Here is a 21,103-nt window from a genome sequence, read left to right on the forward strand (position 1 = left end):
TGCAGCCAATAAAGACTCTAACCAAGGAGGATTACCTGGCATCCTAGTTTTAGGCATCTGAGCACTATGCCACTACAGATAATGGAATCAATTAGACTGGGGAAAACTCATGCTATCACAGCTGATAGGAATGGTACCAAAACATATATGAGTAAGATCATTTAATATAGATAAACATGTAAGCACACAGAAGTACAGCTTAAAATTTTATCTTGAAAGTGGTAGTAACAGTAGTGTAACAATTTGAAAAATGTTAGCAGCAGACAGGTTCAAAAAAGCTTTGCCAAGAAGTATTAGATTTCCTTACATACAATGTTGTTTAGGCAATCAAGTCAATCAAGGGCAGCAGATACATGGCCTTCCAGGGTGGTTGCAGTGATAAAATACAAAGAAGAATGCTGCGGGTATTTGAAGAATTCTGCCAGCCTCCCTTGGGAATTGTGTGTGTGTGTGTGTGTGTGTGTGTGTGTGTGTGTGTGTGTGGTGTGTGAGTAATTAAAGGGCACTGGAAGACACGGTGGTTCACAGACAGGGAAGTGAAAAGTAGATCTGGGTTGCTAAGTCAAAAACACAGCGAAAAAGTGGCTTGTGTGCAGTCTAATCTTGGGGAAGATGTTGAAAGGACATAACCAGGACAGCGGTACACATTCTCTTTATGCTCTTGCAGCCAGGTTGCATTTTGTGAATTGATTATTGAGTTAGACTTGTGTGCACTTTCTCTTATTTTACCATGCTGGGTACCAATGGTGACTCAAGAGACTACCACATTGGTGTCAGCTAGAATCTTCTCTTCATATTTACTAGCAGATCAAGCCACAGTTACTCACATACTTTGTGGCAGTAGTGAGATTCAAACTTTATCTGTGCTACTTTTCTGCCCATATCTGGTTGATAATGATGGGGTTAAAACCCCATCTGTGCTACTGTACCTCCCACATTTGAACACTACTGGTGGGATTCAAATCTCATCTATGCTATAGGTCACAGTCACCAAACAAAAATACACTGCCTGTACCATATTTCCTGTACTGTAAAAGTTGTAAGGAATGCTGAATATTCTGACAGTATACTAATTACTGCACTGTGACTACTGCTGAAACCATACCAACTATACTGTTCACATGTTAGTTCCTGCACTGTAACCCCTGTAAGCACATGACTAACTGTTGTAATCATAGCAACTCTACTGTTCATGATTGTTCCCCCACCCTAACTGTTGTGAACATACCGTTCACATTTGTTCCTGCACTGTAACTGTTCACGTTAGCTCCTGCAATGTAACCTTTGCAACCATGCCAACTATATTGCCCATGTGTTAGTTCCTGCAATGTATTTGTTCTAACCACAGCAACTATACTATTTGCATCTTAGTTCTGGCACTGTAACTGTTGTAACCATACAAACAATACTGTTCACATGTTACTTCAGGTCTATATTATATAGATGAAAAATCAATGTGTCGAATGCTCAAATGAGCGTAAATGCAGAAATTTGAAATCGCTATTGTGGGAGACTGTGCCCCCCACACCACACCCACCGCTAAATATAAATTCCAACTCCGAGATCGCACTACAGTGAGGAAAGGGCAAATATTTCGATCCTCACTGTAATGCAATCCAAAAAAATAAACATCGACTTCCTGCATTTACGCTCATGTGAGCGTTCGACATTTTGACTTTTTGTCAATCTAAAGTAGACACTGTTACTTTCTGCACTGTAACTGTTGTAACTATACTGACAATACTAAGAAAAATTGCAAGCCAAACCAAACCAGAAGTACAAAAAGAGAGGAACCTTGTTTGCAGAAAGAACGCCACCAAGTCGCAAAAGACCTTAACGCTTTTATTAGAACCACCCAACATTCTTCAGAGATACAACTTCTAAAATAAACACTCCATTTAAAACTGTTAAATCAGGAAGTGACACCTTCCTGTTTCCTGTTAACGGCAGCTATGTTTAAAAACACAATGTATACATGTCATTTTAAAAATGTCAAATTCAGACATCCATAAAGTAAAATCGGGTCAAATATAACACAACATAAATTGACATAAACGGATGAAGACTCCACCGCTTTACAAGAACGTGTACAGCCATAAAAAATATTAATATTTACATAAAAAGTGAAACATATATACAAGAAATGTAAAAACATATGTGTGTACAAAATGTGTGTGCCAAATGTATATACAAAATGTATATACAAAATGTATACACAAAATACAGGCATCAAGCAAAAATTTTATGTACATTGACAATGCACGAACCACCCTCCTTCAAAAGTGCATACATCTATAAAGATACTACACATAAGTGTAAGTTGGTCTTCCCAAAAAAGAGTCACAGCCAGTAAAAAGTATATATATACTTAACTATCAGGTTGAATAAGAAGATGTAACACATAATCAGATCAATCAACCAAACTGGTCTCTTTAGTGAATGTTAGTAACTGATGCAAAACACAACTAAGCGACCAATTCTACCAGTAATACTGCATGCCAGGTCGAAATCAGAACGCAATAAACAGTAGATTGGTAATGCAACCTAACTGATTTTACCTAAAGTAACTTTTTAATTTAAGTACAGGGGCAATGTTGCAGTTGGTATTCAGACCAGGATAACTAAAAGCGTCTAAACGCAACTGCCAATCTAACTCACAATTTTCTAAAATTAAAGAGAAAGGGCCCCCCCCTGATCTTTAAGGGAACGTGGTCGATGGCCATGAAGTGGAAACTGTGACCTGGGTACAGGACAATATGCTTAGCCAGTGCATTATCATCTTTTCTCGTCCTAATTGCATACAGGTGCTCATACATTCTATCTCGGAGACGCCTATCCGTCTTTCCGATGTAGAACACAGGACAACAATTGCACATGGCAATATAGATGACAGATTTGCTCTCACAATTGAGTGCAAACCTAATAGCATACTTCCTGTCCCTAACCTGGAATGTCTCTCCTGTTCGAACATTATCACAAAACTTACAGAAGCCACATCTGGACATCCCTCTCCTTTTATAAAAGCTATCCTGTTGCACATCCCTTTGTAATAGTTCTTTAAGATTTTTAGATCTTTTAAAAGTAAATCTGGGTTCGAATCCTAGTTTTCCTGCCAGTGATGGATTAGAAGAGATCAGTATCTAAAATGGCCTTTGAGTTAGTACTGAAAATAGTGATAAAACTCAAGGACACATCAATATCTGACCCACTGTGATACTCCTTGTTTCTCACAACGTCACTTGTTGAAGAAGCTACATCCTCTATATTCATACTGGCTACACAGGAGAGGGCATTCTGCTTAACCAGTAATGGGGTGTAAAAATGTAACTTCCTCTATGAGTTCTCCAACCATTTTATCAGGATATCCTCGGTTAATAAACATCTCCCTCAACCAAGAACATTCCTTAACAAAATCTACCAAGGTACTGCACATTCTTCCTGCCCTCACCAGCTGTCCTTTCACAATAGATCTCTTCTGTTTGTAAGGATGGAAGCTGGTGAAGTGCAGGAAAGAATTGCAGTAGGTGGCTTTCCTATATACAGTAGACTTAAAAGCCTGTTGGCAAATGTCCTTTGTTAGTTTAACATCGAGGTAATCTATCTCAGTGGTGGAAAATTTAAAAGTAAATTTCAAGAACTCAGTAGTGTTACTAATGGTTTCAACAAAGGTGTTCCCTAAACAACAAAAACATGTCGTCAAGGAATCGGGTGTAAAATGTGACAGGAGACATGATGTCAGGGAGCTTTTGTAAAATATTGGTTTCCCAATATCCCATCACATAGTTTGCCACACCGGCTCCACATAAAGAAATCTCCGTCAAATATGAAATAATTACTAGTTAGAACTATTTCAAGTAGTTCAGTCACAAGGTCAACCTCCAATTTAGACGCCCCAAAGACCTGTAACATTGACCCTATCCATTCAACCGCTTCTAGATGTGGTATCGAAGTGTAAAGGTCAATGACGTCTATGGTTAAGAAATTATCATCACTGTTAAATGGTAGTTTATTGACGCTGTCCAAAAATGTCCATGAATCCTTACATACACTTGGAATGCCTTTGATATATTTGTCCAAAATGTGTGTAATAAGTTTGGAACATGGGTAGGTAATAGAGGATCTGCTGTCAATCAAGGCTCTCATAGGGGGGTCACTGATACTTTTATGAATTTTAGGGATCCCGAACATGACGGGGATCTTTGAACAAGTGATGTCAATATAATTGTATGTCTTAATATCAATTTTCCCCGTCAAGAACAGGTCCCTAAAGTATCCCCTAATCCTCTGTGTACTACCATTAACTTCATTTCTTGAAGATTTTGTATAGGCAACACTGTCTAAAAGGGAGGCCATCTTCTCATTGTAAGTGGAATTGTGAAAAATCACCAACCCACCTCCCTTGTCAGGTTTTAACACACGTATAGGCAACTGACTAATCTCATCCAACAGTAACCGTTGTTCTTTGGTAATGTTGGAATATTTAGTCTTATTTCTGTCATTAGTATTGTTACCTAAGAATCTAAAATCAAATTCACACATGTTCTCAAACAATTCCAAAGTAGAATGTAACGGGGGGTTGAATACACTGGTCAATTTCAAAGAGCCTATGTTAGAAGTTGTATTAACTTCACCTAGGTTCACACCCTCGGTTTCTTGATTAAATAACAGCTTAAGATTCATTTTTCTTACAAAACCCTTAAGTTCTATAATTTCTTTCGCAACATTCCCATTCCTAGTTGGAACGAAAGTGTTGCCAAAGGCTAACAATTCTACCAGTTGTTGATCTATAGTGATATCCGAGAAATTATAGATCATAAAGTCGCCATTCCTATTGGTAAGAATAACAGGATAACCTATTCGTGTAGGTGAACCAAGAATATCAGAGTCCACCACACGAGAACTTCCTGGCTCCAACGTACTTGGTGTGACATCCACCAAAGACGTGTCTAATTCTTTCTCCTGTTCTTGTAAGCCTTCTTGCTGCATTGCCCTAAAAAATTGTTGTTGTTATTCCCTGTGTTATGCATGTTATGGCCTTTGTTAGCATTAAAGCCCTTGTCACTTCTCTCATAACCCCCTTTGTCTTTAACAAAACCTTTAATTCTGTTACTCCTTCTAGGTGTTGGAGTGACATAATCCTCAATGATGTCTTCTTCAACAAGGTCGTCTATCCTATTTTCATCCTCACCTGATGGAGGAAAGAGGTTTTCATTGTTACTATTTAAACGGACATGTCTAGTTCCCTTTAAGTTAGGGTAAGCAGATTTCTTAACATAGGCATCCCTGTCCCTACTCAATTTTTTACTCTTATTTCCTTTCAATTTAAGCAAGAGGGTGTCAATGCTGGACAAAATACGTCCATAATCAAACCGATATCTACTGAAATCTAAGTCCTGCTTAATCTCTATATCTAAATCATTGATTTCTTTCATTAAAACATCAACATGTACACCATAGTGCTTAATAATTAAATCCAATAGTTCAGCACCATGTTTCTGAAATAATGCCTCTAAATCGACAAGAAAGTCATGGTCTGGAACTAAACCAGAAGGCATAAAGTTGTTCCGTAGGCCTTTTGGTACAATATTTTCATTAATGCATTGTTTCCAGCTGAAGTTTTTTTAATTTCAGTAATTTGGAGTCAAAAGTTTTAAGCTTTTCTGATAGGCATATGTTATCATTATTTGCAACAGTACCTGTGTTCATCCCTTGCTGATTGAACGAAAAATTAGTAATATCCATTAACCAGCCGCCCAGGTCTGGGAGCCTGTTGTCAGACCCAATGTCCCGGTTGGCAGTTCTGATCTGGTCCGCCACCCCACTCCGAGCAGTTGACTGAACAGCAATGCGGTCACTAGATACCGCTACAGCATACGAACCAGGACGCCTCACAGCTTCCTCACCACTCGCACCTAGTCCGGAAAGCTGCAAACCGCCTCCCTGACTGGTGCTTGCGCCAGAAACATCAACGGTCGACAAGTTCCGAGGATCCGGTTACGCTGCTGGGATCCAATCTTCATTGGTGCCCTGGCTCTGCCCCAGCATCGTTACGTTCCCTGTCGGACCATTTCTTAATGCCTGAAAAGTGGCTTGCATACCATCCATCCTTGAATTCATCTCGTCTAGTCTTGCTGATAGTCCTGCTATCAGCGCGGTTAAGTCCTTATCCATGGCAGCACTACCAATAGACATCCGCTCAGTGTGCTTAACAGCTGCCGATAAACCAGAAGAAGACTCGGTAAGCTTCAGTACTGCAAATCAACAGGAATCCTCCAAACCACGAACCACAAAGAAAAATTGCAAGCCAAACCAAACCAGAAGTACAAAAAGAGAGGAACCTTGTTTGCAGAAAGAACGCCACCAAGTCGCAAAAGACCTTAACGCTTTTATTAGAACCACCCAACAAACACCGTGGCTTCTTCAGAGATACAACTTCTAAAATAAACACTCCATTTAAAACTGTTAAATCAGGAAGTGACACCTTCCTGTTTCCTGTTAATGGCAGCTATGTTTAAAACACAATGTATACAAGTCATTTTAAAAAATGTCAAATTCAGACATCCATAAAGTAAAATCGGGTCAAATATAACACAACATAAATTGACATAAACGGATGAAGACTCCACCGCTTTACAAGAACGTGTACAGCCATAAAAAATATTAATATTTACATAAAAAGTGAAACATATATACAAGAAATGTAAAACATATGTGTGTACAAAATGCAAATGTATATACAAAATGTATATACAAAATGTATACACAAAATACAGGCATCAAGCAAAAATTTTATGTACATTGACAATGCACTCCTAAGGGGAAAGGAACCACCCTCCTTCAAAAGTGCATACATCTATAAAGATACTACACATAAGTGTAAGTTGGTCTTCCCAAAAAAGAGTCACAGCCAGTAAAAAGTATATATATACTTAACTATCAGGTTGAATAAGAAGATGTAACACATAATCAGATCAATCAACCAAACTGGTCTCTTTAGTGAATGTTAGTAACTGATGCAAAACACAACTAAGCGACCAATTCTACCAGTAATACTGCATGCCAGGTCGAAATCAGAACACAATAAACAGTAGATTGGTAATGCAACCTAACTGATTTTACCTAAAGTAACTTTTTAATTTAAGTACAGGGGCAATGTTGCAGTTGGTATTCAGACCAGGATAACAAAAAGCGTCTAAACGCAACTGCCAATCTAACTCACAACTGCCAATCTTTCCCCTTAGGAGTGCATTGTCAATGTACATAAAATTTTTGCTTGATGCCTGTATTTTGTGTATACATTTTGTATATACATTTTGTATATACATTTGGCACACACATTTTGTACACACATATGTTTTTACATTTCTTGTATATATGTTTCACTTTTTATGTAAATATTAATATTTTTTATGGCTGTACACGGAGTCTTCATCCGTTTATGTCAATTTATGTTGTGTTATATTTGACCCGATTTTACTTTATGGATGTCTGAATTTGACATTTTTAAAATGACATGTATACATTGTGTTTTTAAACATAGCTGCCATTAACAGGAAACAGGAAGGTGTCACTTCCTGATTTAACAGTTTTAAATGGAGTGTTTATTTTAGAAGTTGTATCTCTGAAAGCCCACGGGTCCTATAAAAAACGCTTGTTGGGTGTGGTTCTAAAAAAAGCTTCTAAGTTTTAACTTATGCTCTTTCTGCAAACAAGGTTCCTCTCTTTTTATACTGACAATACTGTTCACATGTTACTTCCTGCAATTGTTATAACCATACCAATTATGCTGCTCACATGTTAATTCCTGCACTGTAACCATTGTAACCATACTGACTATACTGTTCACATGTTAGTTTCTTCACTGTAACTATACCAACTATACTGTTCTCACATTAGTTCCTGCACTGCAACTGCTTGTATTGTTTGCATGGAGGTGTTTAGGTGAAATGGCAGTGAAGTTTTTAACCAGATTGTTTAATGAAATCTTGGAAAGTGAGAGGATGCCTGAGGAATGGCGAAAAAGTGTTTTTGGTACCGATTTTTAAGAATAAGGGTGATGTGCAAAGCTGTAGTAAGTACAGAGGGATTAAATTGATCAGTCACAGCATGAAGTTATGGGAAAGAGTAGTTGAAGCTAGGTTAAGAAGGAATGTGATGATTAGTGATCATCAATATGGTTTCATGTCAGGAAACAGTACTACAGATGCGATTGTTTGCTCTGAGAGTGTTGATGGAGAAGTACAGAGAAGGTCAGAAGGAGTTGCATTGTGTTTTTGTAGACTTAGAGAAAGCATATGACAGGGTGCCTAGAAAGGAGTTGTGGTATTGTATGAGGAAGTCAGGCATGTCAGAGAAGTATGTAAGAGTGATACAGGATATGTACGAGGGTAGTGTGACAGCGGTGAGGTCTGTGGTGGGAGTGATGGATGCGTTTAAGGTGGAGGTGGGGTTACATTAAGGATCAGCTCTGAGCCCTTTTTTATTTGCAATGGTGATGGACAGATTGACAGACGAGATCAGACAGGAGTCCCCGTGGTCTATGATGTTTGCAGATGACATTGTGATCTGTAGTGAGAGTAGGGCAGGTAGAGGAGACCCTGGAGAGATGGAGATATGCTCTAGAGAGAAGAGGAATGAAGGTCAGCAGGACTAAGACAGAATATATGTGTGTGAATGAGAGGGAGGACAGAGGAATGGTGAGGATGCAAGGAGTAGAGGTAGCGAAGGTGGATGAGTTTAAATACTTGGGATCAATAGTTCAGAGTAACGGTGAGTGTAGAAGAGAGAAGAGAGTACAGGCAGGATGGAGTGAGTGGAGAAGAGTGTCAGGAGTGATTTGTGACAGACGAGCACCAGTAAGATTGAAAGGGAAGGTCTACAAGAGGGTAGTGAGACCGGCTATGTTATATGGGTTGGAGACAGTGGCACTGACAAAAAGGCAGGAGTTTGAGCTGGATGTGGTAGAGTTAAAGATGTTAAGATTTGCACTGGGTGTGACGAGGGTAGACAGGATTAGGAATAAGTATATTAGAGGGTCAGTCCAGGTTGAAAGGTTTAGAGACAAAGCCAGAGAGGCAAGATTACGTTGGTTTGGACATGTGCTGAAGATGGATGCTGAGTATATTGTGAAAAAGATGCTAAGGATGAAGCTACCAGGTAACAGGAAAAGAGGAAGGCCTAAGATAAGGTTTATGGATGTGGAGAGAGAGGACATGCAGGTGGTTGGTGTGACAGAGCAAGATGCACAGGACAGGAAGAAAATGAAACAGATGATCCGCTGTGGTGACCCCTAATGGGAACAGCCGAAAGAAGATGATGACTGCAACTGTTGTAAACATATCAACCAAACTGTTTATGCTAGTTTCTGCATTGTAACTGCTGTAAACATACCGACTATACAATTCACATGTTAGTTCTTACACTATAACTGTTGTAATTGGTCACAAGTTAGTTCCTGCAATGTAACTGTGGTGGCCACACTAAATATACTGATCACCTTAGTACATGTACTGTGACTGGTGTAGTCACCATCTACAAATTATTGTTCTCTCAGCATTTTATCATTCTCTATATTACTTTACAGCCTAATCTACAACTTTTGTAATCTCACTGTTCTATTACTTTGTCTCATTTTCATAAGGATATCACTTCACTTCTGCACTTTGCACTACAGATGTCCATGTGGACCTCATTTTAATTATTATGTATATTATATTTTTCTTGCATGTGAAGGTAGACTTTTTCTCCCAAGGCCTTTATTGAAAATAGGCATATATATGACAGATATAGACAGAGATATAGATATATATATACTTTTGTTAAATGTTAGCATAAGATACAGACATAGACCTACATTTTATTAAATGTTAGCATGATAAGACTCAGTTGACATAATGGTTAAGAACTTCGCCTCCCATGCTCAAGGTGCAAGATTTAATCCTGACCTCCAGCCAAAGCCTGTATGGAGTTTGCATGGTCTCCCAAAAAAACATGCTGTGTTTCCACCTCAAACTCACCCAAAGAATTGAGTTTTAGGCAGCAGCACAGACACTACAGTGTCAACTGGGGGAAGAGCTGAGGAGACTAACCACCTGGGGTATCAACTGCACTGCTCACTATCCACTAGATAGGAGAACACAGATCACAGACTATGTGCACTGTCAGGGCTAGCTACTCAGCAGTGTAAAAATTGGTTCTAGCTGACTGGGTCATGTTGACTAATATAGCAAAAAATGGGCTTGGGTGTTTACTGGTGATAGGTGGGTTGACCTGCTTATGGTCAGAAGGGTCTATGTGCAAGGCAATTAGACTCCAGTTTAAGAACAGGGTAGAATTTATAACATCAGCCTATCCCCACAGCAAGGCTGTGACAGTGAGGAAAAGAGTGCATTTGGCCAGTAGTTGAAGGACATACTAGATAAGTCAGGACAACATCAGTTGGAGTTGATAATGAGGTACCTGAATGCACATACTGGGACAGACAGAACAGGATACGAGGACTTCCTTGGCTCACATGGGTGGGCAATAGGGATAAAGAAGGCATGACCATTCTAGTCTTTTGTACTGCAAATGTCTTGATGGTGGCCAACACATGGTTCAGCTAGACTGACATTACAAGATTACACTTAAGAGTGCCCATCATGTAACTCAGGTAGACTTCCTGCTTATAAGGAAAGGCCACTAGAGTACAATCAGTGATTTCAAAGTCATCCCCAGTGAAACAGTCAGCCCACAGCATCAAAAAAGGCTATAATGTCAACAGAGACTAGGTTAAAGACCTGGAAATTGACTTAAGAGAAAGCACAAGAGTTCAGGGAAATAATTAGGACTCTAGCACCTCAGGATGAAGAGAAAATAGGTGGAAATGAGGAAGGATGGCAGTGTCACATTAAAACAGCATGTGTGAGGACTATAGAACAGATATGCAGCCGAGCCATGTATGGAAATAAGGTATACAAGGAAAGCTTGGGGTGGAATGCAGAAGTCCAAAATGTCATCAAAAGTAAGAGAATACAAGAAAAAGTGGGAGAAAAGACAGACCAAGCTAAGAAGGAATACTGGCTGGCTAGCAAAAAGGCTAAGAGAAGAGTTGCAATGGCAAAGGAGAAGCATCAGAGGCATTCTACCAGCTTCTGCAAAGTGACTCAATAAATGACACAAAGAAACCCTATGAGGTTGCAAGATAAAGAAGATAATCAGACACCTTTCATAAGGGATTCCAGCAACAACCTGCTCACCAGTCCACAGGACATCAAAGGCAGATGGAAAAAGTACTTCAAGCAGTTTCTGAATGAAGAAAAAGCAACATAAGTACTGCCCCAGACACAGTTTCCAATGAAAGAGGAGAAGTTGTTCAACATTGGGGAAGTAAGATCAGCATTAAGTAAAATTAAGTCAGGGAAAGCAGCAGGCTTTGATAAGGTTATGGAGGATAATGATTAAGATACTGGGTGAATTCTGGGAGAAATGACTCCAGAGGGTATTCATAGCAGCATGGAGTGAAAGACGTATCCCAAATGCATACTAGTACCAGTGTATACAAGAACAAAGGGGGCAGTCAACTGTGGGCAGTATAGAGGTGTCATACTGCATGAATGTTCTGCAGGGAATGACTGATAAATGATTACGCATAGTAGAAAGCAAAATGGGAGATGAGCAGGTCAGATGACAATCAGGATGGAACACAACTGACCCAATGTTTGTAGTGAGATAGTTGAAAAGTTAAAGAAGAAAAAAAAAAAGAGAGATTCCAATTGGACATCCCTCGACTTGAAGAAAGCATATGATGAAGTCCCAAGAAAGTTGATTTAGGCAGTCCTGAAATGGTTTGAAGTCCTTAAAACATTCTTAGAATTAAGGCAGGCTATGTACAAAGAACCAATGTCACAAGTACAAACAGTGTTTGTACACACACAGGGGTTCCCAGTGTAAGTGGGTGTGCATGAAGGTTGAGTTCTGATCACAATGCTGTTCATACTGGTGATGAACAGTAGCAAACAGGCCAGAAGGGACAGATCAACAAAATTGCTGTATGCATAACATGTGAAACTGCAGGCAGACTCTGAAAGTACAGTTGTGTAAGTAAATGTATCACTAGATATTTGAATGATCACTGCTGTAATATGGGTTATATGCTGCCAAAGATATAACAGCTGGCCAGCTTACAAAGCTTCAGGGTACCTTCTGCATGCCCAAATTTCAGGTAGCTCAAACTGTCTTTAGTTTTGGTGCTAAGCCCTTCAGAGCGTTCCTGATACCAGACAGGTGGAGGCTGAGCCCTGACATGATAATGCTAGGAAGAACAACAAATACATAGCCACACTCTGGCATAAACAACACATAAAAAAAAAAACAAAAAAACAAGGGAATGGAAGGAAAGAGCAGCCACTGCAGCAGTGGTCATTCAAACATCTACTGTTACGGTAAGTTTACTTTCACAACTGTACTATGTTCAGCATACTGATCACTGCTGAAGTAGCCTTGCCTACATGGGTAGATCATTGAAGTTAACTATATTTGGGAGGTGGAAGGAGAAGGGTCCAGGAGCTCCTGGAGAATGGTCCTAGAAAGCTTGGTTTAGACCTAAAGAAGGAATTAAGCTTATAGTGCTTTGTAAAACTATGTACAGAGGACCAACCTGCAACTTCTACAAAACTTCTACAATCTTACCCTTTTCAAAAAGCCATAGATGAAGCCAAGGCCCAGTTAGACTGGGCCTTGACACTGTCTAGAATAGGTTTGTTGTGGTGAGTATAACTTAATGTAATAACCTTAGATAACCATTTGGAAATAATCTGTTTTGATACAGGAAGCCCCTTCTTCTTACCTTCACAAGAAATAAACAATTCATCCAAATTTCTGAAAGATTTAGTTCTGTCAAGGTAATGCTCCCTCTTTGTGGGTTTAGGGAAGAAAATGGTGAGATGGATAGTTTGGCATAATGTAAACTCACATACCATGTTGGGCATAAAAGAAGGATTAGTTCTCAAAGAAACCCTGCCCTTGTGAAAAATGAAATAGGGTTGACTCTCCCTAATAGCTTGCAACTCAGGTAGCCTTCTTGCAGTGGTCACAGCAATCAATAAAACTATTTTCCATGTTAAGAAACTCAAGTCATTTAAGTTAGCAGCTTCAAATGGAGCCAGTGTTAGCTTCTCTAGTAGAAATTAAGATCTCAAGGAGGGGACACAAGTTTTCTTGGAGGCCTCTTATGCAAAACCCCTTTCAAAAACATTATGACATAAGAATGCATTGAAAGAGGAGGATCCATAAGCAGACTTGCTGAAATGGCTGGTAAATGAACCTCGGCAGAAGAGTAAGAAAGGCCATAGGATAGTAACTCTCACACATATAGTAAAATCTGAGAGCAACTACCTCTAAATAAGTGCTGGTTATGTTGTTGGCATCAACTAGAAAATATTTTTCAATTTGCTAAAATATGATTTTCTAGTAGCAGGATTTCTTCAGGTAAGTCTGGCAGTCAGTGGACCAAGTTATGGTTGTCAGCTGTAATTCCTGTGGTACAGGGGTTGATTCCCTCTGTCCTCATTTTGGACAGACAGATATGTGTCTCAGAAATTACGTGAGTCAAACACAATTTAAATTCAATGGATGGGGGAATCACAAATTCACACCTGGGATAGTGCCTATGTCCCTTATGGACAGGAGCAATCTGTAAGATACTCAATGCACTGGCACAACTCCAAGCCATCCTCTTGCCTCTATGGGCCATATATTGGGTAAAACTGGGTTACACTGGCTAGGCTTGCAAGGGCTCTTATGCCATTAGCGTATTAATCTCCTATGAACCACTAGTATCTGCTGTACTTCCTCAGTAAACAGGTGCCTACAATGAAATAAGACCCTATTATGAAAGGCAGTCAGTTTCAAACACCCCTGTGTTTGAGTGAGTAGAGCCAGTGTGTGTGAGGAAGCTTGTGATAATCACCCCTGATTACTTGCCTGGGCCAGAAGACAGTCACCACAATGATCTTGGAGGATTCCTTCTGAATCTTCAAAAGTACTATGGATATTAGTGGAAAGGGTGGAAAAGCAAAATGCATATGTCTTCTATGCCTTTTTGCATGAAGTTCTGGAGAAGAATCTTGTAAATTGACATTTCAGGGAGCAGGCAAAGAGGTTTACCAGAGGAAGTCCGCACAGATGGATCAAATGATGGAACACACCTTAATCTAGCTTCCATTCATGAGGGTCTGCACTTGTCATGCTCAGCTGGTCTGCCCCACAAACAGTTTTGTTCTGTCCGAATGCAGGATGCCTGTACACTGAGACTGTGCTCTGAAGCTATATCCCAAGCTAACACAGCTAGTCTCCAGAAGAGGTACACCCTGGCTCCCTCTTATTTGTTGATGCACCACATGGCTGTGGTATTGTCTGTAACAACTTGAAGACATCCCGGGGACCAAGGATAATTCAGAGAACTAAGTGCCTTGATCAGGGCAAGCATCTCTTTTATATTTATGTGCTTGCATCTGTCCTTGGTGTCCCATGCACCTTGCACTTTTATTCCTCTTGAAACTGCTCCCCAAGAAAAGTCCAAGGTGTCTGGGGTGACTGACTGCTTTGGAACAGGAAGAGAAAATGGGAGACCTGAATTTAGGGATATCCATTGTCTCCATCAAAAGATTTCTCTTCTGACAAATCCACGCACTGGGATTTGAAATAATAAGGGGTGTTGTTACTGGCACCAAAGACACTTCAGCTACCACTATATCTCTTTCTCATGTGGAGTCTTGCCAGGGATATCATAAGAATCATGAAAGGCATTAAACCCAAAATCCCAAGGTATTCCCTTGCAGTGACCAAAATTCTGAGTGGAAAGTACAAGAAATAGATCTAGATATAGATCAAATTTTCCTCGAGAAAGAAAAGTGTCAAGTTGACATCCCAGAAACACAATCCTGTGAGAAGGAGTCAAGAAAGACCTTTAAATCTTCACTTGAAATTTCAGCTTGTGTAAGAGCTGTCTCATCCAAGAAACAGATTCCTGACACTTTGAAAAAGACTCTGCAAAGATAAGCAAGTCATCTAAATATGGAAAATGTGGATACCCTGTAGCCTGCAATGAGCTATAAATGGAGCTAAACACTTTGTGAACACTTGGTGCAGTGGATAGTCCAAACGGTAAGGCAGAGAAGAGATAATCTAAGCCAGACACACACAGCTTTAAGTAACATCTGAAGTCTGGATGAATAGAAATATGATGACAGGCATCTTTTAAATATAGTGTTACCAGGAAAATTGGAGGAGGAAGAAGTGGTAACAGGTTGTGAAGTGAATTTTGAATTTGAGCACTTATCACAAACAGGTCTAAGAAAGAAAGATCTATAACTGGTCTCAAAGCATTTTCTTTGTTTGGCTCTAAAAATATCCTTGAATAACCTGCCTTCCCAACTGGAAAGAAGGAATTTCTGCCCATTGTCATTTGTAACCTTTATGAATAATCTTCAGAATCTATTTGTCTGAAACTATCTGTTGCCAAAAGAGAAAAGTGTGGATTCAGACTCTGGAAGAAAACAGCACCTGCCAAGGAGGGAGGTGTGAATAAATTCTCTTAAACAGTTATTCCAACTTCTTGGACTGTCCTTGGTTTTGGGGAATCCAGAGTTCTTCTTGGAACCCCTTTGTCATTTCTTCTTAAATGTCTGTTTACCGCATTTTGTTGAGATGGTTTATTTTGTTTCTTTTACCAAAACTGGATGCAGAGCTACAGAATCCCTTAGAAAATTTGGAAAAGAAAAGCTGAAAAATCTTAAGAGATTCCCATTTCCCAGTGCTTAGCCATTTCATCACATTTTTTGATCAGCTAACCAGCATACGGGTGACAAACTAAATCTCTATCCAAAGGAGGATTTAAAATCACATTTTATCATCATCTGGGAGGTTCTGAGAATGCAACCATGCAAACCTCCTCAAAATAATACCAGTGGCCAAAGTCCTGGAAAAAGTATCAACTTTAACATACAGACATTAAGCAATGAGCTGTGACTAGCAAAAATGAAAGAAATGTAATTTAAAGCAGATTTTCCTCCCAATAAAAAACAGTAGACAAAACATTCCACATACTTTCAAAATTAGTTAGAATAAACTTTAACATACGAGACTGACAATTAAAAATTTTGAAAAAAATCAGAGTTGCAAAAGCATGTACTTCGAACATACTGAATATTTAGCTGTAGTAGAACTAACTAAAACTATCACTGTGGAGTCAGGTTTGTGAAAAATATATCAAAACTTAAAAAGATGGAGGAATTTTATATTACAACTGCCTTCTTAGGGGCAGAAGGCTGACAATCAGGAAAATTGCAGGCAGTGGCACACACGCACATTATCTAGAGATGACAGAACTGGAGAAATGGGTGAAGGTTTTGGAAATTATTTCTGTAACAGCTCATAGTATTTTCTGGGGGACTGACAATCCTCAGTGTTCTTCCACTGAAAACACTGGCACATTCTGGAAATAGTTAGAGAGAAAGATAAACCCCCACAGGAATAATCAGAAACTGAGTCTGCCTTGGAAATCAGAGCAGAAAACCATACTTCTGTCCCTTCATCATCCTGTCCAAATTCAGAATCTAGAATCTTTTCAGAAATGCAAGTATCCCTCTTTCTTTTACCAGAAACTACTTTACAAGAAGGATCAATAGCCTGAATTAAGCCCCAAGCCAGACCCAACAAACTAGTCCTGTCAAAGGAAATCTGAGGAGGAATAAATACATGTTTAGTTTTCTATTTCTTTTCGACAAGACACATGTCATCGACAATGTTACTAACACAGCAGCAACAGCAAGTTCACCAGCAATGCGCATAACATTCTGACAAAACAGGGAAGCCTTCCCTTTTCCCTCTCCCAGAACCAACAGTGGCTATCTCTTGCCCACTGTGGGAACCCCAGCAGCCGTAGAGGAGGTGGATAACCCCTGGTTTATTGTGGCTGTAAGTGCTACACCAGAGGGATCTGGGGTAAAAGATGACTGGTCTTGGGTACATCAAATGGCCACAGCAGTCACCCACATGCAGCTGAGGGAAAATGCTAGCCTGCTGTGGTGGCAAAGGACCAACCATGAGACTGGCAGTTTGTTCAAAATTTAAGCCAAAAATGGTACTTCTTTCCCATGGAAAAGCAACAGCAAATATCAATACAACATTTAAGGCTTTAATATCATTTTTAACAAAAAAACACTGTAAAAAGCACTTTAAAACACTTTACCAGCCCCAAAATGTAAAGTAATCACAATATCTCCACAGAAATAATAGTTTTCAATTACTTGAAAGAATTTTAAAACAGACAGGAAAAATTGCACTCCAGTTTAAAAGCGGTTAAGTCCTGTGACAGTCCATTAAAACACACAAAAAATAAGTTTCCTAAACGGAAAGGTTCAACAAGACATTTTTTGATGTGGAATTTTTTTTTACCTACAGGGAACTTATCTGACAAGCAAAGGAAAAGCACACTGTCCAATCTTCAAAAGCCCACAGAGGCATGCTCTGTTCAAAGGCAGGAAATCTATGAAGGCCTTGGCACCCAAACTTGTTTTTTTAGCCAGCTCAGCTCAAGCTGACTAACAGTTTGCATGCATGTAAGGTGCCTTGAAGCTTTGGAAACTGGCTATCTGTTACATCCTTGGCAGGCTGTAATCCATATACTACTGCAGCAGTTATCAATATGATGAACATCATATATTACATGTAACAAAAGAAAAATGAAATATGAGAAAGTGCCTAGGGGAAAAAGCATAATAGAAGCTCAAGTTTCATCAGCGAGATCAGACTGCATTTCCGATAACTATCTCCCACAGAGACATCACTCAGTCCCAGTGCTTGCTGAGCTCCTGTAATTGTTGCATTTGGTGGGGTTGTTTAACCACAATGCTGTCATGGCAAGATTTGTATCTGAAACTATTTTCCTTCTATAACAGCTTTAATTAAACATTCTGGAAATCAGAATACAGTAAGAGGGTAAATAAGGAAGTAATGGGAACTAAGGAAATCCAACAGAAGGAGGCAAAGCCTACAGAATTCATGATACCTCTCATGAGTAACTGGTACATTATAGACTAGTTATTTTGAAATGGGGGTGAGAATGTCACAGACTTCAGAAAATGTTTTCCAATTTTACAGCTTTTAGGCATATTATTGTTGGCGCTGTGTAGTTTCTAATGCCAATTTTTTAACATGAATTACAAATTTCAGAACATTAACATTTTTTAGAAAGTCCTGCCTGCCTGTTACTTATGTATAAATGATATTATGAGAAAAACAGGTTCATGGGTTTCTACTAGGCTAACAACCACAAGGCCCTTTTTAAGCCTAGTCATGCATCCCAAATCTTTGACAAGTTTTGGTACCCTTGATAACTGTAAGCATGGGCCTGGGAGATGAACCATTTGCAAGTCACCTGTGTCCAGAGACATAGGTGCCAAACCAGGGATGAATTTCCAGTTTCTCATCCAATTGTCCAAGTTGCACTTGAACTGGGTTAGGGGGAACTCTGCTTCACATGGATGTGGAGCCTATTCCATAGATGCGATAGTCTCTGGGATACATACCTATCTCTCCAGCAGGTTCTATTTATATCACAAACAAGGTTTAAGTCCTTCTCCTGCTGTTTGTTTTGTGGATATACAGCAGGTCCCATCAGAGGGGGTCTGACAATGCAATGTATGCCAGGCATAGATCTCTCCTCAAAAGCCCATAGGAGACACAATAAAGGGATAGGGCCTTGAGGCAGTCTGCATAGGACATTTTACTTACACCCTGTTTTCTTTTACTGAGGAACCTCTCTGGATTTTCCAGCTGTTGGATATGCCTGGTTAGGTACATACCAAAGGAGGCACTGTACTCAATGATAGGTCGGATGAATGCTGAATACAGTGGAACAATGACTTCCTTGGTCTTAGATGTCATACCCTTGTTTATACAACATACAACGATTTCCTCACCACTGTATACACATGATGGTCAAAGGCTAGATTACTATCTATGTGTGTCTCTCAGTCCCTGACTGCTGGGTCAACCCTAAGGGATGTGTTGTCAATATGACAGTTACCAGGGATGGATGACTTCCCAAAAGATGTTACAGTGCATTTCTTGGCATGACTCTGACAACAGTTGTTTGGCCAAACTCATGTGGTTGAAATGTATATTTGTGTCAGTGTGAGATTCAATGACAGCAACTAATTTGCAGCCATCTGCAAATTTAGTCAGCCAGAGACCACTGACATTGGCTTTGACTTCTGAAAAATAAATGCCAAAAAGTAGCAGTCCACGAACTGATCCCCGAGGGACTCCACTTGTGTGGCCTCTTTGTAGAGGTAGACTCCTCAATTCTAAATTCCTGGGTCCTGTCTGTGAGCCAGCTGGCTATCCACCAGGTAACATATGGGTTTGCACCTAACATCTTGAGTTTGTCCACAATGCCTGAGTGGGGTAGTGTGCCAAATGCCTTGGCCAGGTCAAGGTAAGCAGTGGAACAATTTTGCTGTCATCCACTAATTTGGTGACCTTTTCAAAGAAGTCCACTAGGTTGAGTAGACATGATCTGCCCTTGACGAAACCAAACTGGAGTGGGTCCAGTGTCTGGAGGTTTACTATACCTCTACTGCTCATCTCCACAATAATTCATTCCATGGCTTTACATATAAGACTAGTGAGACTTATGGGTCTGTAGTTTCCAGGGTCTATAGATGGCCCATCTTTGTGCAGAGGGATGACCGTTGCCTTTTTCCATTCATGAGGCACAAAACCTGTTTGGAGGCTACAGTTACATAGTAATTCCAGAGGCTCTGGTAGGTCATGTTTCATGCTATTTAGAAGGCATCCTGGGATATTGTCTGGGCTCACTGATGCAGCATCTGTGGTTTTAGCAAGAGCATTAAGGATCTTTTACCTAGTGATAGTATGGGGGAGTTATATTTGTTGATATTTCCTGAGGGAAGGATGAGAATGAGAGAGGGGTAAAGTTGGAGCTGAATTTATCAGCCAGGAGGTTTGCGATGTCTTAGTAAAGGTGACTCCATTTACAATGAGCTCTGCACACAATTGTGTACTGCCTTTGAGGCTGTGGACATAGTTAAAGAATGCTTTGTGGTTGTCCTTGGCCTGGGAGGCCAAACATACCTCAAATCTGTGTTTGGCAGACTTTATCTGTTCTCTGAGTTGTTTTTTAGATTGATGAGAGTGCTTTTGTCCTGATGGGTGCTGCACGTCCTAATTTTTGCTATGATTTTCTTCCTTCGTTATACAGCCTACTGATTTTTTGATTCCACCAGGGTGGCTTGTTTTTTGTGTTTGTTCTGTACTTCTTCCTGGTGGGTACAGCTGCCTCTATGCAGCTATTAACATGCTTGCACAGGATTTCTGTGAACAGTTTTGCATAGGCAGCAGTGTTCTCAGGGTATATGGGGGCTTGAAATTTTGTCACTTTCTTACTTAACAGCAGGAGGTTAGCCTTAGAATAGTTCCTGAATATTCCAGGTCTAACTGGGTTCCAGGTTTTATTTTTACTTCAAAGGAGACTTTTTTGCATCTGACTGGAATTATTTATTCCTATCAATGTACTTTTAAGTTTATGGAGAAAACATAGATAACAAAGTCAGGAATGTACAGAGACCTAAGGAGCTCATCTTTCCAAGACTTCAGCCTAAAATACAGAGGCTAATCTCATTAGCACACCTTATAATTTTGGTTTGTTTTTTTACTGTACTGACCCTGACTCCAGGACTGATAAAAAACTGAAGTTTCTTGATTGCAGGATATTGTAATCTTACTAATTTCTTTTAGTCTACTGTAACACAGATCAAATTCCTGCACCAAGAAAGTGAAAATTACCTCTTGAATGAAACCAGAGACTGCAGGTCACACCAAAAACAACCAGCACTCTATTATGATCCTACTTAAACCCCCAAACTGGGACTAATTAGATCTGATAAAGTCCTTTGAGCAAAATCATTCACTGAATGTTACTTATGAATACAGAATCATATTTACAGGCAATCCAATCATGCATCAGATTGAATGGGGAATGAAGATACTAGAGGATCACAAGTGTGGGAAACAATAAAAAAGCAATTATGGAAGTGCA

General features: G+C 39.7%; 1 protein-coding gene across 1 annotated transcript in view; it reads right to left on the bottom strand.

The window, feature by feature from the left end:
* The window catches only part of LOC122789363 (tyrosine-protein phosphatase non-receptor type 13-like), a 2,815,362-nt gene that overhangs the window by 1,155,397 nt on the left and 1,638,862 nt on the right, over window positions 1–21,103 (bottom strand). The gene's annotated exons all lie outside the window — the stretch shown is intronic.

This window comes from Protopterus annectens, chromosome 14.part0 (genome assembly GCF_019279795.1).
Source record: "Protopterus annectens isolate FY-2018-M chromosome 14.part0, PAN1.0, whole genome shotgun sequence".
Lineage (NCBI taxonomy): Eukaryota > Metazoa > Chordata > Ceratodontiformes > Protopteridae > Protopterus > Protopterus annectens.